The 17,096-nt window shown below is 34.0% G+C and overlaps 1 protein-coding gene across 5 annotated transcripts in view; it reads right to left on the bottom strand.

The window, feature by feature from the left end:
* Positions 1–16,732, bottom strand: part of psq (BTB-domain-containing protein pipsqueak) — a 326,851-nt gene extending 310,119 nt beyond the window's left edge. For 2 of the 5 annotated variants that reach the window (XM_075308791.1, XM_075308795.1), the window contains exon 1: positions 11,648–13,397. The gene's annotated coding sequence lies outside the window, so the exon portion shown is untranslated. Of the gene's footprint in view, positions 1–11,647; positions 13,399–16,646 lie in introns of those variants that run through there. The other 3 variants (XM_075308792.1, XM_075308793.1, XM_075308794.1) reach the window with 3 other exon arrangements.
* Between the last annotated feature and the right edge of the window lie 364 nt (positions 16,733–17,096).

Here is a 17,096-nt window from a genome sequence, read left to right as displayed (position 1 = left end):
TCTTTATGACCCGAAAATACCTCTAGATTCCCAATTTCAGGCAAATAGGATAAAAACTTCGGATTCTAGAAGCTCAAGAAGTAAAATCGGGAAATCGGTCTATATGGGGGCTATACCAAAATATGGACCGATACTCACCATTTTCAGCACACCTCTGTATGGTCCGAAAATACCCCTAGATTTCCAATTTCAGACAAATTGGATAAAAACTACGCTTTCTATAAGCCCAAGACCCCAAATCGGGAGGTCGTTTTATATGGGGACCATACCAAAACATGGATCGATACTCACAATTTTTGGCACACGTATTTGTGGTCCTACAATACCTCTAGATTTCCAATTTCAGGTAAATTGAATAAAAACTGCGGTTTCTATAAGCCCAAGAAGTAAAATCGGGATATCGGTCTATATGGGGGCTATACCAAAATATGGACCGATACTTACAATTTTTGGCACACGTATTTGTGGTCCTACAATACCTCTAGATTTCCAATTTCAGGTAAATTGAATAAAAACTGCGGTTTCTATAAGCCCAAGAAGTAAAATCGGGAGATCGGTCTATATGGGGGCTATACCAAAACATGGACCGATACTCACCATTTTTGGCACACCTCTTTATGGTCATAAAACACCTCCAGATTTCAAATTTCAGGCAAATAGGATAAAAACTACGATTTTTATAACCCCAAGACCCCAAATCGGGAGGTCGGTTTATATGGGGACTATATCAAAACCTGGACCGATATAACCCATCTTCGAACTTGACCTGCCTGCAGACAAAAGACGAGGTTGTGCAAAATTTCAGCACGATTGCTTTATTATTGAAGACTGTAGCGTGATTACAACAGACAGACAGACAGACAGACAGACAGACGGACAGACGGACATCGTTATATCGTCTTAGAATTTCTCCCTGATCAAGAATATATATACTTTATATAGTCGGAAATCGATATTTCGATGTGTTACAAACGGAATGACAAACTTATTATACCCCCATCACCATTCTATGGTGGTGGGTATAAAAAGTATAAAATTTGTGTTATACCAGCTTGCTAGCTGCAATAAGATCAAGATTTCGAAACACAAAAAAAGCGGACCCTTGACCATTGTTGCCAGTATTGGGGATTTTTTCCCAAATTGTGGATATTTTTTCGTGAATGGGGACGACGTTTCTGAGTTGGGGATTTGGTGGGGAATTTCCATAAATTTTGGGATTTTTTTGGGGATTTTTTCGAAATCCATTCAGTGTAATAAATCAGTTTTTCTTTGTCTTTTATTTCTACATTATTAACCCTCTAATGCCCCAATTTTTTGGCCAGCTGATTAAATATTTAGTGCTAACGACACAGGAGCAACAAAACTAATCAAGAAAATTTTATACGTTAAGATTCAGTATATGCTGCAAAGCCTCTTGCACAGTTTCAACTAAGTTTCCTTTTTATTTTGCCCATTTTTGTTGTCTTAAGGTGTGTTTTACTAAAAGCTTCCTTATTAAAAATCTAATTAAACCCCAAAAATTCACAAAAATCCCCAATACATTTTTGACAAAGTTTTATGAAACAAATAAAGAAAAAAGTATAAAATTTGTGGCATACCAGCTTGCAAGCTGCAATAAGATCAAGATTTCGAAACACAAAAAAAAGAAGACCCTTGGCCAGTGTTGCCAGTATTGGTGATTTTCCCCCAAATTGGTGATAATTTTTCGTGAATTGGGACCAAATTTCTGAGTTGGGGACTTGGAGATTTGGTGGGGAATTTCCATAAATTTGGGGATTTTTGTGGGGATTTTTTTCGAGAAATAGGTTTAATTTTTTTTTAACAAAATTTTATTTCTTTAGGAAATTTTGTCAAAATTCAATTTCTATAGACAATTTTGCCAAAATCTTATTTCTATAGAAAATTTTGTCAACATTTTATTTCTATAGAAAATTTCGTCAAAATTTTATTTCATATTTGTTGTTAAATAATACAATATGACTGAAAACCAAACCAACAATAAAAAACAAAACAAAATTTTATTTCTATAGTAACTTTTGTCAAAATTTTATTCCCATAGGAAATTTTGTCAAAATTTTATTTCTATAGAAAATTTTGTCAAAATTTTATTTCTATAGAAAATTTTGTCAAAATTTTATTTCTATAGAAAATTTTGTCAAAATTTTATTTCTACAGAAAATTTTGTCAAAATTTTATTTCTATAGAAAATTTTGTCAAAATTTTATTTCTATAGAAAATTTTGTCAAAATTTTATTTCTATAGAAAATTTTGTCAAAATTTTATTTCTATAGAAAATTTTTTCAAAAGTTTATTGCTATAGAAATTTTTTTCAAAAATGTATTTCTATAGAAAATTTTTCTCAATTTTTTTTTTCTATATAGAAAATTTTCTCAAAATTTTATTTCTATATAGAACATTTTATCAAGATTTTATTTCTATATAGAAAATTTTGTCAGAAGACTGAATCTTCCAAAACATCCAAAATTCTACCAAACACCCCATTTTTACTACTTGAATATTTAGAAGTAAATTATCTTTCATAAATACAAGGCGTCCGAACTCCCATTTTCATATCTCCAGCATTTGAAAGACGATCACTCGTCTCTTGGTGTTGGATTTGACAAAATTTTAATTTTTAAATTTTTACTAGTTTTCTACAGCCTTTTGTTTTTATTTTTTTTTTTTTTTGAAGAAAACTTATCAAAAGTGAATTGGGGGTTTTTGTGAGGAATTTAAGTTTAAATTCGGGATTTTTGGGGACGAAAACATCATAATTTGGGGACAAGAGCCAGAAAAATACTGGCAACACTGCCCTTGACCATCTTCCATTTGCTCGAGAAACGAAAATCTCCCAATTTTTTCGATCACCGTGTTTTTACCAAAAAAACATCACTTCTAAGTACTCACTGATTTTTCAATGAATACTTTCAATTTTAGAAAAATGTCCTAGAAAAGCTGAGTAAAATTATAAATTAGCGATTTGGCCTCCAAAATAAAGTCCAGAGTCCGTTTCTAGTCCAGATGCTCCATCGTTTTGTATATACCGTGAAATGAAGATGAGCAAAGTTTTCTTTTTCCAACTTTGACGATTCGTTATGCTTCTGTTTTAACCATCTAATGCCCAATCCCGCCTTTAGGCGGGCTTTATTAAATAAGGAAGCTTTTAGTAAAACACACCTTAAGACAACAAAAATGAGTAAAATAAAAAGAAAACTTAGTTGAAACTGTTCGAGAGGCTTTGCAGCATATACTGAATCTTACCGTATAAAATTTTCTTGATTAGTTTTGTTGCTTTTGTGTCGTTAGCACTAAATATTTAATCAGCTGGCCAAAAAATTGGGGCATTAGAGGGTTAGGTTAGGTTAGGTGGCAGCCCGATGTATCAGGCTCACTTAGACTATTCAGTCCATTGTGATACCACATTGATGAACTTCTCTCTTATGACTGAATGCTGCCCGATTCCATGTTAAGCTCAATGACAAGGGACCTCCTTTTATAGCCGAGTCCGAACGGCGTTCCACATTGCAGTGAAACCACTTAGATAAGCTTTGAAACCCTCAGAAATGTCACCAGCATTACTGAGAAGGGATAATCCACCGCTGAAAAACTTTTTGGTGTTCGGTCGAAGCAGGAATCGAACCCACGACCTTTTGTATGCAAGGCGGGCATGCTAACCATTGCACCACGGTAGAGGGTTAATAATGTAGAAATAAAAGACAAATCATATAAACCTTTATTGATAAACTGATTTATTACATTGAATGGATTTCGAAAAAATCCCCAAAAAATTGCCCAAATTTTTAGAATTCCTCACCAGATCCCCAAGTCCCCAATCACGAAAAATATCCCCAATTTGGGAGGGAAATCCCCAATGCTGACAAAATTAATGGTAGTTATTGTTAATGGAAGTAGCATGCAAGCTGGAAGAAGTATTAGTGAATATAATTTAAACTGCCGGACAAAGACTAATTTTATGATTTTTAATTAACACAGTAACGACTAAATAAAAATGTGTAAATAAAAAACAACTGAAACTTTTTAGAAAAAAGGGTATCCCCATCTGAGGACATTGGGCAGATTAAGTATGAAATTATCCAAAAATCTCCATAACCTGGTGGTACAATTTTAAACTTTTTAATCACTTGGTACACATAAAACTATTGAAAGTATTTTACGAAAGTTATTCGTATAATAACAATAATATAACGGACTGAATATGACACTTGTTTATCAATTGCGGTATAAAGCTGTCATACGTGTAGTATAAAGCTGTCATACATGTATGCAAAATTATAAAAATTACGGGTAGTTCATAGTTGTATGACTTTAAACAGGTGTCCTCATATGGGGGCACAGGGCGGTAATGGATTACATTGACTAGAAGATTAATGTTTAAATTAGCCCCTTGTTCTCGACCCACATTAATACTCAAATTCATCACAACAACATCATAGTCTACCTTCTTTGGTCATTCTGTCTTTTGTGTTTTTTTTGCTTTTATTTTCTTCATCGAGAAGAATGAAATGAAAACAATCAAGCGCCAATAAAAAGGAAAGGAAAGATAGGATAAGGGGTGAAAATGGAATACATACAAAAACAAGTGTTGGTGGTTCGTGCAGAGATTTAACAAAAGCAACAGTTTATGGATGGTGTTTGGGGAAGGGGTTGAATTAAAAAAGAAGAAAGCATGCATTAAGAAGGGCCTAGAGTTACCATACCACGACATTTCAGTCTGTCTAACCATTACCTTTACAAATCAGTGTATGCGAATGTGCTTTTGCAAAAATCATATAGACTGAAGGGAATCGCTTCGGGTTTTTTTTTTGTTTTTTTTTTTTTTGGAGGAAGAATCGCTCATTAAATTTTGACTACCAGATTCTTAGGTAGGTGTCCGTGTTTTATAGTTTCCAAATTTGAGAGGTTTCACTATAACTCTCTTGATCTGAAAAACATTTATTCCGTGACAATTCGCTCTCGCCCATTTTCCAGTCATACAACGGGGGCTCTCTGCATCCCAATAAAAACTCTCACTACCAAATAAGTATTTCAGAATTGATACTCTGCAGCTTTACCTTCAGCTAAATTGTAATCATGGGCTATATATGAGCAAAAAATATAGATTGTGCGTAATAAACAACAAATGCATTTCCTACGTGTAGTACTCAACAAAATCTGATGCAAGGTAGAATTGGCAGAATTCGAGCAAAAGTACTACATTTTTATACCTACCCCCATATTAACTTTGTCATTCCGTTTGTAACACATCGAAATATTGCTCTAAGACCCCATAAAGTATATATATTCTGGGTCGTGGTGAAATTCTGAGTGGATCTGAGCATGTCCCTCCGTCCATCCGTCCGTCCGAACGAAACAAGCTATTGACTTGAAACTTGGCACAAGTCCCCCGATTTGGCTTGTGGAGCCTCTAAGAGAAGCAAATTTGATCCGATCCGGCTGAAATTTGGTACATGGTGTTAGTATATGGTCTCTAATGAGCATGCAAAAAATGGTCCACATCGCTCCATAATTATATATAGCCCCCACATAAACCGATCACTAGATTTGAACTCCGGAGCATCTTGGAAGACCAAAGTTCATCTGATTCAGTTGAAATTTGGTACGTGGTGTTAATACAGGGCCTCAAAAACCCATGCAAAAATTGGTCGAAATCGGTTTATAATTATATATAGCCCCCATATAAACCGATCCCCAGATTTGACCTCCGGAGCCCCTTGGAAGAGCAAAATTCATCCGAATCGGTTGAAATTTGGTACGTGATGTTAGTATATGATATCCAACAACCATACAGGAATTGGTTCATATCAGTCCATAATTATATATAGCCCCCATATAAACCGATCCCCAGGGTTTACCTCCGGTGCCTTTTGGAGAAGCAAAATTCATCCGATCTGGTTGAAATTTGGTACGTGGTGGTAGTATATGATATTTAACAGCCATGCCAAAAGTGGTCCATATCAGTCCATAATCATATATAGCCCCCATATAAACCGATCCCGAGATTTGGTTTTGGAGCCTCTTGGAGGAGCAAAATTCATCAGAGTCAGTTGAGATTTGGTACATTGTGCTATTATATGGCTGTTAAAACCCATGCCCAACTAGGTCCATATCGGTCTATAGTTATATATAGCCGTCAGATAAATCGATCCCCAATCACACAAAAATTGGTCCATATCAAGTTCATAATTGTATATAGCCCCCATATAAGCGACCCCCGTATTTCAATTCTGGCTCTTTACCACGTATAGACTAAGTCACAATTTAGAAAACGATGTTAAAAAGTTTTAAGATACCACAACCCAAGTAATTCGATTGTGGATGACAGTCTTTCGTAGAAGTTTCTACGCAATCCATGGTGGAGGGTAACATACATAAGATTCGGCCTGGCCGAACTTACTGCCGTATATACTTGTTTTACTTTGGGATAGATTGGTAGAATTCTTGATGTTTTGGTAGATTTTAAAAAACATTAGACATTAAAACAACTAAGATGTACTTCAGTTTTCTATAGAAATTTTAAGAACATTTTCTATAGAAATAACATTTTGAGAAAATTTTCTTTAGAAATAAAATTTTGTAAAAATTTTCTATAGCAATAAATTTTTGTAAAAATTTTCTATAGAAATAAAATTTTTCAAAACTTTTCTATTGAAATAAAATTTTTCAAAAATTTTCTATAGAATAAAATTTTTCAAAAATTTTCTATAGAATAAAATTTTTCAAAAACATTTTAATATTTGCGTACGTGTTTTCAAAGAAGTTGGTAAAGGCTAAAATCTTTAAAACATATAAAATTTAACATATTTTAAATCCTAGGGATATGTATTTTACACCCAAAAAATTATCGCTAATGGCTTCATTCGAAGAAAATATATTTTTTTCATACTAACCACAAAAATTTGATCAAAAATTGTTTGATTAAAAATTACAAAAATTAAAACCTTGTAAAAATATCGAAAAATCTAAGAATTAAAAAAAAGAGAAAATTTCTATGTATAAAAAATCTTGGAATGTATAATTTCAAGTTAATAATTGCCAACCCTGGCATATAAGCAAAGCACAGACAGTAAAAATTGCATCCATTGACATAAACATCTCATTACCTTGTTGTATACATATCTTCTAATGAGAGAAATAAACTAAACCCTACACCCACTATAATATTCGTGATGATAGAGGCAAAAAAACAAACCCAAAAAAAAATAGAACAAAACGTAAAATTTATAAAAAGAAATGCGATGCGAGTGTAAACTCCAAGAAAACAAATGCTGCCGCATAGGAATGGAAATAATAACAAAGAAATAAATAAAACAAAAAACAAATAAAACAATGAAGAGAAACTACAGAAAAGTAAAAATACTAATGGATAGTTGTGCCTACAGCCGGCCAACCAGTCAAATAACAAAAGACCAAAATACAAAAACAAATATTAAAGTCAGTCATTCATTCATTTCCAATTGCATGCAACTAACTACCCATGTTTGATGTGTTGTCTTCCAACAACTCAGTAACTTTGGCAATGTCTTCATAGTGAAAATTGTAAATGAGCAAAGCAAATGCTTTAAATGTTATTGCACTCGGCTTGTTTTGACGATAAGTGCCAACTTTATGTTCACATATGGTAAAAGTAGCTTTAAAATGATTTGTTGCCGTCTACGGCCGATTTGGGCATCAGAATAAACATTTTGATTTTGTGTAGAGAAAACTTTTTCAAGACTTTGAGTATTTTTTATTTTAGAAATGTGAATACTAAACTTGGAAGATACGAAGCCACTAACCGAATTTATTCAACAGTTTGTATTTATGTACTATCTTTCACCAAAATATTTGCATGGTATATCGACCAGTAGTCTATGTAACCATGGAATGGTAATGGATGCAAAAACCAACCTAGATTAGGGTTATTTCTATTTTATTTATTTATTAACTTTTTTACATACTACGATAAATGTTGTTAGTTACAAAAAAATCAACGCGAAGAAAATACAAAACTTGATACCTTTATGTCACCTTTTTGTTGTGTCACTACATGCGATATATTTTTCTTTTTTGTATAGCTTTTTTATTACAGTGTAAATTAATACTGTACTATTTCTCGCATATTTCGATACCCGAATACCGTTAAGATTAGAATTTTGACAAATAATCAATAAGCAATTTTTCTTTTTTACCTTAATATTATCAGGACATAATTGTACCACCTAAAAGTATGCAATAAAAATGTTCCGTTTGGATAAACCGTGTTAATCTTCTAAATATTAAATTTCAAAGAATTATTTTCCACTAAATGGAGATAAAATTATTATTAAGTTAGTTCAGATCTAAATGAATACAAATTATTAACTATGCTATATAAAAAGCTGCTTTTTCGTAATGAAAAAATCATCATTTTTGTAAATTAGTGTGCCACCATTTACTGCGAGTCGGAGTCACCGTGGTGCAATGGTTTGCATGCCCGCCTTGCATACACAAGGTCGTGGGTTCGATTCCTGCTTCGACCGAACACCAAAAAGTTTTTTCAGCGGTGGATTATCCCACCTCAGTAATGCTGGTGACATTTCTGAGGGTTTCAAAGCTTCTCTAAGTGGTTTCACTGCAATGTAGAACGCCGTTCGGACTCGGCTATAAAAAGGAGGTCCCTTTTTATTGAGCTTAACATGGAATTGGGCAGCACTCAGTGATAAGAGAGAAGTTAACCAATGTGGTATCACAATGGACTGAATAGTCTAAGTGAGTCTGATACATCGGGTTGTCACCTAACCTACTGCGAGTGACATTTTTATTGCCACTTTTTAGAAATTCTCAACGGTAAGGTTGATTGGGATGTCAATAAATTTTGCGATAAATTCCAGAAGCATTTGCTGCTGCTGCCAACTTTCCTTTGCTCCATTTTAAAAGACGCTATAAACTAGGGATTGTAATTAAAATCAAAAAATCAACTTTTCCACTTTCTAAAAATTTGAAAAGTTGACTTTTCAAAGCAGGGAAAAGTCTCTGGAATTGTCGATTATTTAAAAAATCGAAAAAGCCGAGTTTAGACTTCTTTCAAATTTGAAAAAGTGAAGGTTTCGATTTTTGAAATTTCGTAAAACTTAATTTTGCCTTTCGCATTTTTTAAAGTTTGTAGTCGACTTTTCGACCTATGGACTTTTTTTCATGTTCTTCTATGTCCCATTTTAAGGACGCTACAAACAAAGAGATTGTAATCACTAAATTTATTTTTTGACATTTCAATTTTTTTCATCCTTTGCTGAACTATTCCAAGTTCCAGGCGAAATATAAGAAACAACGGAAATGCCTCATCTCAGCTAAATGTTCTGGAGAAGCTCATCCGTTTATAGCCGACGATAATAAACCAGATCCACTATAAAATGGAAATCGGCAGTTCGAGGCCAGGGGTGCGACAGATATTGAAAAATAAAAAAATATTTTCCTTATAACTTCCCTACGGGAAATTAGTGCAAATTGCCACTAATATACCCATTTCAGGACTGGTACTAGTAGTGTGTTCCAGTCTATCAACATTTTTAATGGTCATATAATTTATTGATTTTTATACTCACTTGAAATTAATTTTTTTTAATCCACACTTTTACTACAACTATCAGAATTATTTATTATTCAACATATTCCTTTCTGGTGCGATACGGATGGAAATAGGGTCCTAAAAGTTTGTCCCAGACTGTTTCATGAGCAGTTGTCTATGGGGTAGTCCTACTAAGTTGTTCCAGGACGTCCTTTGGAATGAAGTCCTAAAGTGTAAATTTTCCCAGCCATTGACAAACCCATGTTATAGTGACCCGTCCATTCCATACGGTTGGACCAGAACTGTTACTGGTTCATACACACCAGGGACTAACCCTGTACCGGTCCTGGGGTTGATCCATTTCCCGTAGAGTGGTTTCCCTCAATTCTCCGGATATTGTTGCACTATGCATACGCTATGGAGAAAATGTTCCACATGTGGAAAGGAAGAATGTTCTTTTTAGATCCGTAAGTGGTGCAAAATTGGCGCAGAAGCGATGAATTTAGCATGGGCTTCTCAGAGTATGGATTTCCACCATTTCAATAGCCTTTGCATTGAAAACATGAAAAACGAGTTATAAAAAATTGTATTGAAAAAACTTTCTGTTTAGTGAAAATAAAGAACATCACTGTTAGGACATTTTTGGAAGTGCTTTTAAAGTTGTGCCTTTAGAACAACTTCCAAATTTTTTGCTAGTGTCTATAGACTAGTCCCATTTCTGGTCAAAATGTACGGAATGGGCCTATCACTTTAGCATGGTTTTGTCATTGACTGGGTAAAATTAGACATTATGGCACGACCTGGTCACATTCCAAAGGACACACCCACCCCATAGAAAGATTCTCATTAACCAGTCTGGGACAACCTCTTAATTTGGTTAATTTCGACCAAATTAATCCGAAAAACTTTCGGATTATATTGTGCAATAAATTATTTTAATAATTGTATTTCACCAAATGTGAAGATCCAAAAAGTTCATAGGGCTTCTCTCTAGGATGGGTGAGAAAATTAGCAATATCTCGACTGTCTAGTATGTGTATAACTAACGAATTTTGTGTTTTTAACTGATCTAGGTTTTTACCACCATTTCGCAATTGTTTGGTTGTCTCACATATTTATATTTGGAAGTAATTTGGAGGGTTATCTCCAGTAATGTTCTTCATAACACAAAATGGAATATCAATACTACAGATTTGGCGTTTTTGTGTTAATCTAGGATTCTACATCCACACCAAGTTTGATTTGGTCAGCCAACACTTCTCCATATTGAACTTTTGGGGTTATCTGTCAAGCATGTGGTTGTCCCACCGAATAAAATTGGCAATTTTTCGACACAACTGATTGTTATGGATCAGGTGTTACATTTTACGGATATAGTACGCTCTATATTATTGAAGATTATATTAGGTACAGTGACAGCCACACTATTCAATCCCGATTCTATATATTGGTAAGGACAAGGGAACTTCTTATAAGCCCAGTGAGAACGGCCTTTATTGGTTTTCGGTCGAAACTGGTATTGAACCCATGACTCTTTGTATGCAAGGCGGGCATGCTAATCCTGCTTTTTTGTGCAAATTCATTAATATTTTTTATGTTGTAAATTTTGTTTCAAATTTGTCATACAGGCACGAGCACTTTGATTTTATAACGAGCTACACACGTTAAATATTGGGGTCAGGAGTTTAAACTCAACTAAAGGCTTTCCATTCCTGCTTTGAAATCTCCTACAGGGCGGTGGCAATTTTTAACTATGTGGACTTTAAAGCTTCATCTTGCATTCACAGTCGGAATAGGAATAGAAGTCACATATTGAGAACCTTTGAACTGCCTCAGAATTGTCATGCTTTGCAGCTGACCTTTTTCATTTTTTTTTTTTTTGCTATTGAAAATCAACGAAGAAGGGCACAGTCTTAAGAGAGTCAGTTATCATTACCAAACTGTTTACAAGACGAATAATACACAGAACCACCAAGGCATTTTTCCCACCATTGATCATGCCCTTCTACTATTTTCCTACGTCTTTTTGTAATCGTCACCAATTATATTTGACTTTATTTTAGGAGGGGCATATGTCTGAACTCATTTGTCCCATCGACTTACCTTCTTCATGTACTTAGCAATTCCAATTAATTTCAGAAATGGCTGAAATTGCTCTTTGACCACTTCCTCTACACTTAGTGTGGTAATATGGAACAACAGTGCTCAGTTGAATGCACTCGATTCGATCACAAACAATTGCCGCAAATGGGAAATTGTTTTTGGTGGAATTCTTTTTACTGCTTCTGCCAGTTCATTTTCTGATGAGTTTAGCATAATTTTGCAAAATTGTTCAAGCGCAAAACTGTGTGAAACACCAATAAATATTAAATAATTTTATTTATTATACACTTTTGTATTGAGAGGGGAATGTATTGTCACTAGCCCCCGTTAGTGTATGTCGTTGTGTCACTCCTGTTGCTGTGGTGGTATTTGTTCCACAGTTATTTTTGTTGGTGGCGGAGAGAATTATAGTACACAGAAAAATACACAATTAAATTGATGTATGCTGAAGGGTATCTATCACCCGCTACCCACCAACACTACGTTATGGTTTATAAATAATCTAATTGAAGTTTTTGATGAGGTGGATATCTCCTCTCTCTCAGAGGTGATTGATACGCACAATGTGTGTGATTGGCGTTAAAGCGTTTTTGTTTTTTTTTGCCGTTGGGGTCGGTATGGTTGATGGGATGGATTGTTATAATTTAGCTTGATTTTCACATACGAACGCTGGTGTTGGCGGTCAATTTGACGTCACAGAATATGATATCTATTAAAATGGCATATGTGCTTTATACGATTGGTATTACTGTTATATTTCGCCTCTTTTTCCCAAGAGATATTAAGAAATAGATTGTTGAACTATTTTTTTTATTAAACACTACGTTTTATTTGTTTTCACATCTATTTCTTCAAATCTTAACATCAATTAATTCATTTTTCTTTGCAATAGAATTCAATTCTTTAACTCTGTTTGTTTTGATTAGAGATTTTGTTTTAATTATTATTTTGCCTTCTTGGGCTATTTTTTATGTTTTGTATCTTCCACACATACGCACTCACACACCTTTTTGTTATTTCACTTTTGTTCTTCGCTGGAAAAAAATTTGCACAATTATTTTGTGGTCAATTTTTGTGTTTTTGTTTTTTTTTTTTTTTTTTTTTTTTTTATTTTTATTTACGACAATACAATAAGCCAGAAAGGCCAATAATAGCGCTTTTTACACTTCACAATTAATGATTTTTTCCTTTTGTTGATTTTCCTTTTTATATTCACTTTCAAAATTTCTATTCTTCCAAGGTCTTTGTAGTTTTTTTTTTATTTTCCTTTTTTTTCTTCCACAATTTTAGGTGCCTTTTTTATTTTTCGTCACAATTATGCTGGACCATTATCATGGTCGCCCCTTTTCACTTTTGTTGGTTGGCCTGGCAGGCTATTTCTTTGCTTTTGACAATTGATGTAGGCGCCGTTTTGTTACTGCTGCATATAAATTAAATTAATTTTTGCAAATTTTAACAATTTCACTGGCAAAGAGTAATTGAGTAAATGACATTATTGTGTGTGTACCGCGAGATTATTGAAGCAAGTTGTCATTTGGCATGACATTTTGGCGGTGTTAATTGAAATGGTGTTTACGAAGGACTTGACTTCCTCAGCATTAACATGCATGAAAAAAGAATTCCACAAGAATCAATTTAGAACTCTAGTTTAATTCCTTTTTTCAGAGATTTTCCAAATACGAACTCGAAGAAATTCAGAAAATGATTTTTTCGTTTCTGCTTCGTCTATATTCGTTATTCTTCGTCGTCGGTTATCGCCATTTTCGTTTGTTACTACATTTATCTCTGTCTATTGTGAAAGTAAACTATTTGGGTCTTTCTTTAACATGGGTAAAAGAAAATTGGTGTTGCCACATGTTGAAAATATCACATACAGAATGGGAATCAAGTTTTATAAACACATTAGGATTCAATAATAGGCCCGTTTACGACATTGATGAGACAAACTTCTTTAAACGCTGACGTTCCTGACAATGACTTCTATGGATGTACGTTTGTTTTTATATTCGGAATAACCTATCACTTCTATTTATCAAAGTAATATTTCGTTTGATATTTGATACAAGCACTGTCGTCCGGATAAACTAATGCGCCGTGCAGACTATAATTTTATCTGGACGGCAGTGCTCGTGTCGAACATATTCCATATATTGGCCACATTATAAGTTAAGTCTGAAGGCATAATCGATACTGCTGCATATTTATGGGATAACACAATTACTAATTATGTAGTCATCGCCGACAATTCGTATCGATTGGATACACTGTAAGATTCTTTACAAACACAGACATTCCGTCCGGAAAAACTTATCAATTGGACACACTGCAATATTCTTTACAAACAGCGACATTCCGTCCGGAAAAACTTATAGTCTGTAATGAGCTTTACAGACTATCAGTTATTCCGGACGACGGTGCTCGTGTCGAACATATTCCATATATTGTGCACTTTATAAGTTAAGTCCGAAGGCATAATCGATACTGCTGCATGTTTATGGGATCGATAACACATTAACCAATTATTTAGTCATCGCCGGCAAGTCGTATCGATCCGACACACTGTAAGATTCTATACAAACACCGACATTCCGTCCGCAATAACTGATAGTCTGTAAAGCGCATTAGAGAAGTAATCGTGAAAAAATTGCGATTCTAGCGGCTATTTAAACTCGAACTTGGTACCCACCTTTAGCCAAAATTGAATTATCGACTTATGCGCCGTCCAAATATAAGTTTTCCCGGACGGAATGTAAAGAATGTAAGTGGACGGAATTTGTAAAGAATCTTATAGTGTGGCCGAACGCTAAGAATTGCCGGAGGTAATGCTATGTTCCCACTGACTCGTATTCCTCATTCGTTTTTCCAAAACATTTCACCGTTCACACCGGGTTGAGATGTTTTAGTTTGACAGTTACCATTTTTGTAAAATTTTTTTGTTTTTCTTTTCTTGTTGAGTTGGACTAGGTGTTCGTTAAGCATTATAGCAATTTGAAATTAATTTTTAATATACTCTTTTGTTCTTTTGGTAATAAAATTGTATCAATATAAATTGGTTTAATTATACCAATTTCTTTGCGCTGTAATTTGTTATTACTTAAAATATTCCGAAAATCCCGAAAAAATCCTAGGATTCCATATTTTGAAATCCCGAATCCCGGGATTTATAAAAATCGATCCGGAATGACAGGCCTAGTACATTGTTCATGATTTCTAATTTTTTAGATGCCTTTATGTTGGTATAGAAACTAAACTACTCGTTTTACAAGTGTTGGATGTTAAGGAACGCTTTACAGGTAAAGTAGGAACACGACTATTAAAGCCCTTAGTCGTACATCATTTTTCCATATGGCAAAGCTACAAATGTACTATCTTTGTCCCATTCTCGCATTATTGATGAATGAACTGGAATGGCTGCAAAAGACAAACACAAACGGAGAATGTATGAAGAGGCATAGAGAAGCATGATAAATCAGGTAATGCAGTTAGAACAGGTGATACTAATTTTTCAATTGTTTTTCGAAATATTAAAATTTTCCCGATTCATATTGAATTCCAATACAAGTACAATACAAAAACATATAATTTGCTTGAAACTTCAAACATTTAAACACATTTTGTGGTAATGTTGAATTTGATTTGGCTTTGCTTATATGACGCTTAGGAAGGTTGTTATTGTAGACATGCTACTACCTGGTTGCTTTGCAATGCCATATGGGAAGAGAATGAAAAAAAATTGATTTGCTATTTTTATTTTTGGGACTTTTCTGTCTGTGCTCTTGTTTCGTTGCGCATCTTTCTCTTCTGCAAATCTTCTAATTCTTCTTCCACTTCTCTTCATCTATTTTGCCTTCTATTGTCATAGTCCTCGAATACAAATTATAGCCACACAAGGTAATTTGCAAATTTCTTTCATTGTTTGTCACAAAGTGTTGGAAGCAACAAAGCAATTTGGATGGAACGGACACTCAGATATAAACAAAAATAGCAAATACAAGTGGGCGGCACCAACTTTGGTTCTATTTCGAAGATATATAAATATTCAAATCGCCTATATAAGTGGTTGCAATTTTATATCATTTCAAAACAAACTGCAGTAGAGATGAAATGGAGTGCATTGCCGATGAATAATGAATGATATGGATGTGGAGCAGGCAGTGTTTTTTTGTTTTCTTTCGAAAATATAATAAAGAAGCAAGCGATCCAAAGTGTCTGCTAAAAACACGAACATTTGTCCCGCCTCTCAATTTATACGGCGATTTGGCAATTGATCCGAGTGAATTGGACAACCACTCGAATGCTATTTTCATTTGATATCACTTTTCTATGTTTGCATGTGTTTCGCCAAATACTACTGGCACGTTCACAAATGACACACGGCACAAAGAGTTATGCAAAACATACATTTTGATTGACGAAAGGTATTTTAGAAAAATATCAATTTATTGGCCAAAAATTTAATCGAGCAGAACATGCAGAAATTCGTAGTTAATATGGCAACTCCATTTGGAGCATTTGCCCCTCACAAAAATTTTAGCAAAAGGGCTCCAACATTTCCTTTTTTTCTAATATTCGAATGCAATTTTATTGAGACTTTTGTTTTCGTTTCCACTTTCTTATGTAAAGATGGAATTTGTACTTTTGTAAATTTTGCCGCATGAAAAAGCAGATAGTAGTAAAGTGTGAGGTTCCGGTTTATGTGTGGCTGATGTTTTTTTGAAGACTTGAGCCACCACAGCAACCAGAATGACGATAACCAAAGAGAGTAACAAAAAAAATACATTTTCACATTTCGTAGAGCCTCTATTATTTTCACTGCACAAAATTCACAGCCATATTCTTAATTATGGTATTTTTTCGCCTCTTTTGGCTTATGTTATATCATTCACAGAAGAACAAAATTATTTGCATATTCTCAATTATTTTGCGCCCTTTGTTTTGCATATTTCTTCTTTTGCTGTGTATGGTATTAGTGGTCTATTGTTTCTTCATAGTTTCTTACAATATTTTATACTCCTCGTTTAACCGCTATTTTCACTGTGCTTGATTTTTATTGGATTTTCTTTTGCGACTGAAACGAGAAACTGAATATTGCTAATCCGTTCCTTTTCTTTGCCCAGGCGCAAGTGTTGCCATATTACATTATTTGGTATTTTTTCAGTCATTAAAAAACAATCCGAATATTTTCGATCGTTATTAAAAAAATATATATAAATAATACATTGTTTTTTTCAGCACAAAGACTAAGTCCCTAAGTTATGCATATTTATCATTATTATGACATTAATTTTGTTGATAATGACAGCATTTTATATTCTCTTTATAAAATAACACAGGTAGTGTCATTTATAACAAAACAACATAAGCCCCGTATGTATCTCTAGCGAAATTGCCACTACACGTAAGAAATGCATTGGTATTTTTGCTACCGCAGATTCCATCAAAGATAATA

The sequence above is a fragment of the Haematobia irritans genome, chromosome 5, assembly GCF_050003625.1.
Source record: "Haematobia irritans isolate KBUSLIRL chromosome 5, ASM5000362v1, whole genome shotgun sequence".
NCBI lineage: Eukaryota > Metazoa > Arthropoda > Insecta > Diptera > Muscidae > Haematobia > Haematobia irritans.
Note: the sequence above shows the minus strand (reverse complement) of the source record. Positions and strands in the feature narration are given on the sequence as shown.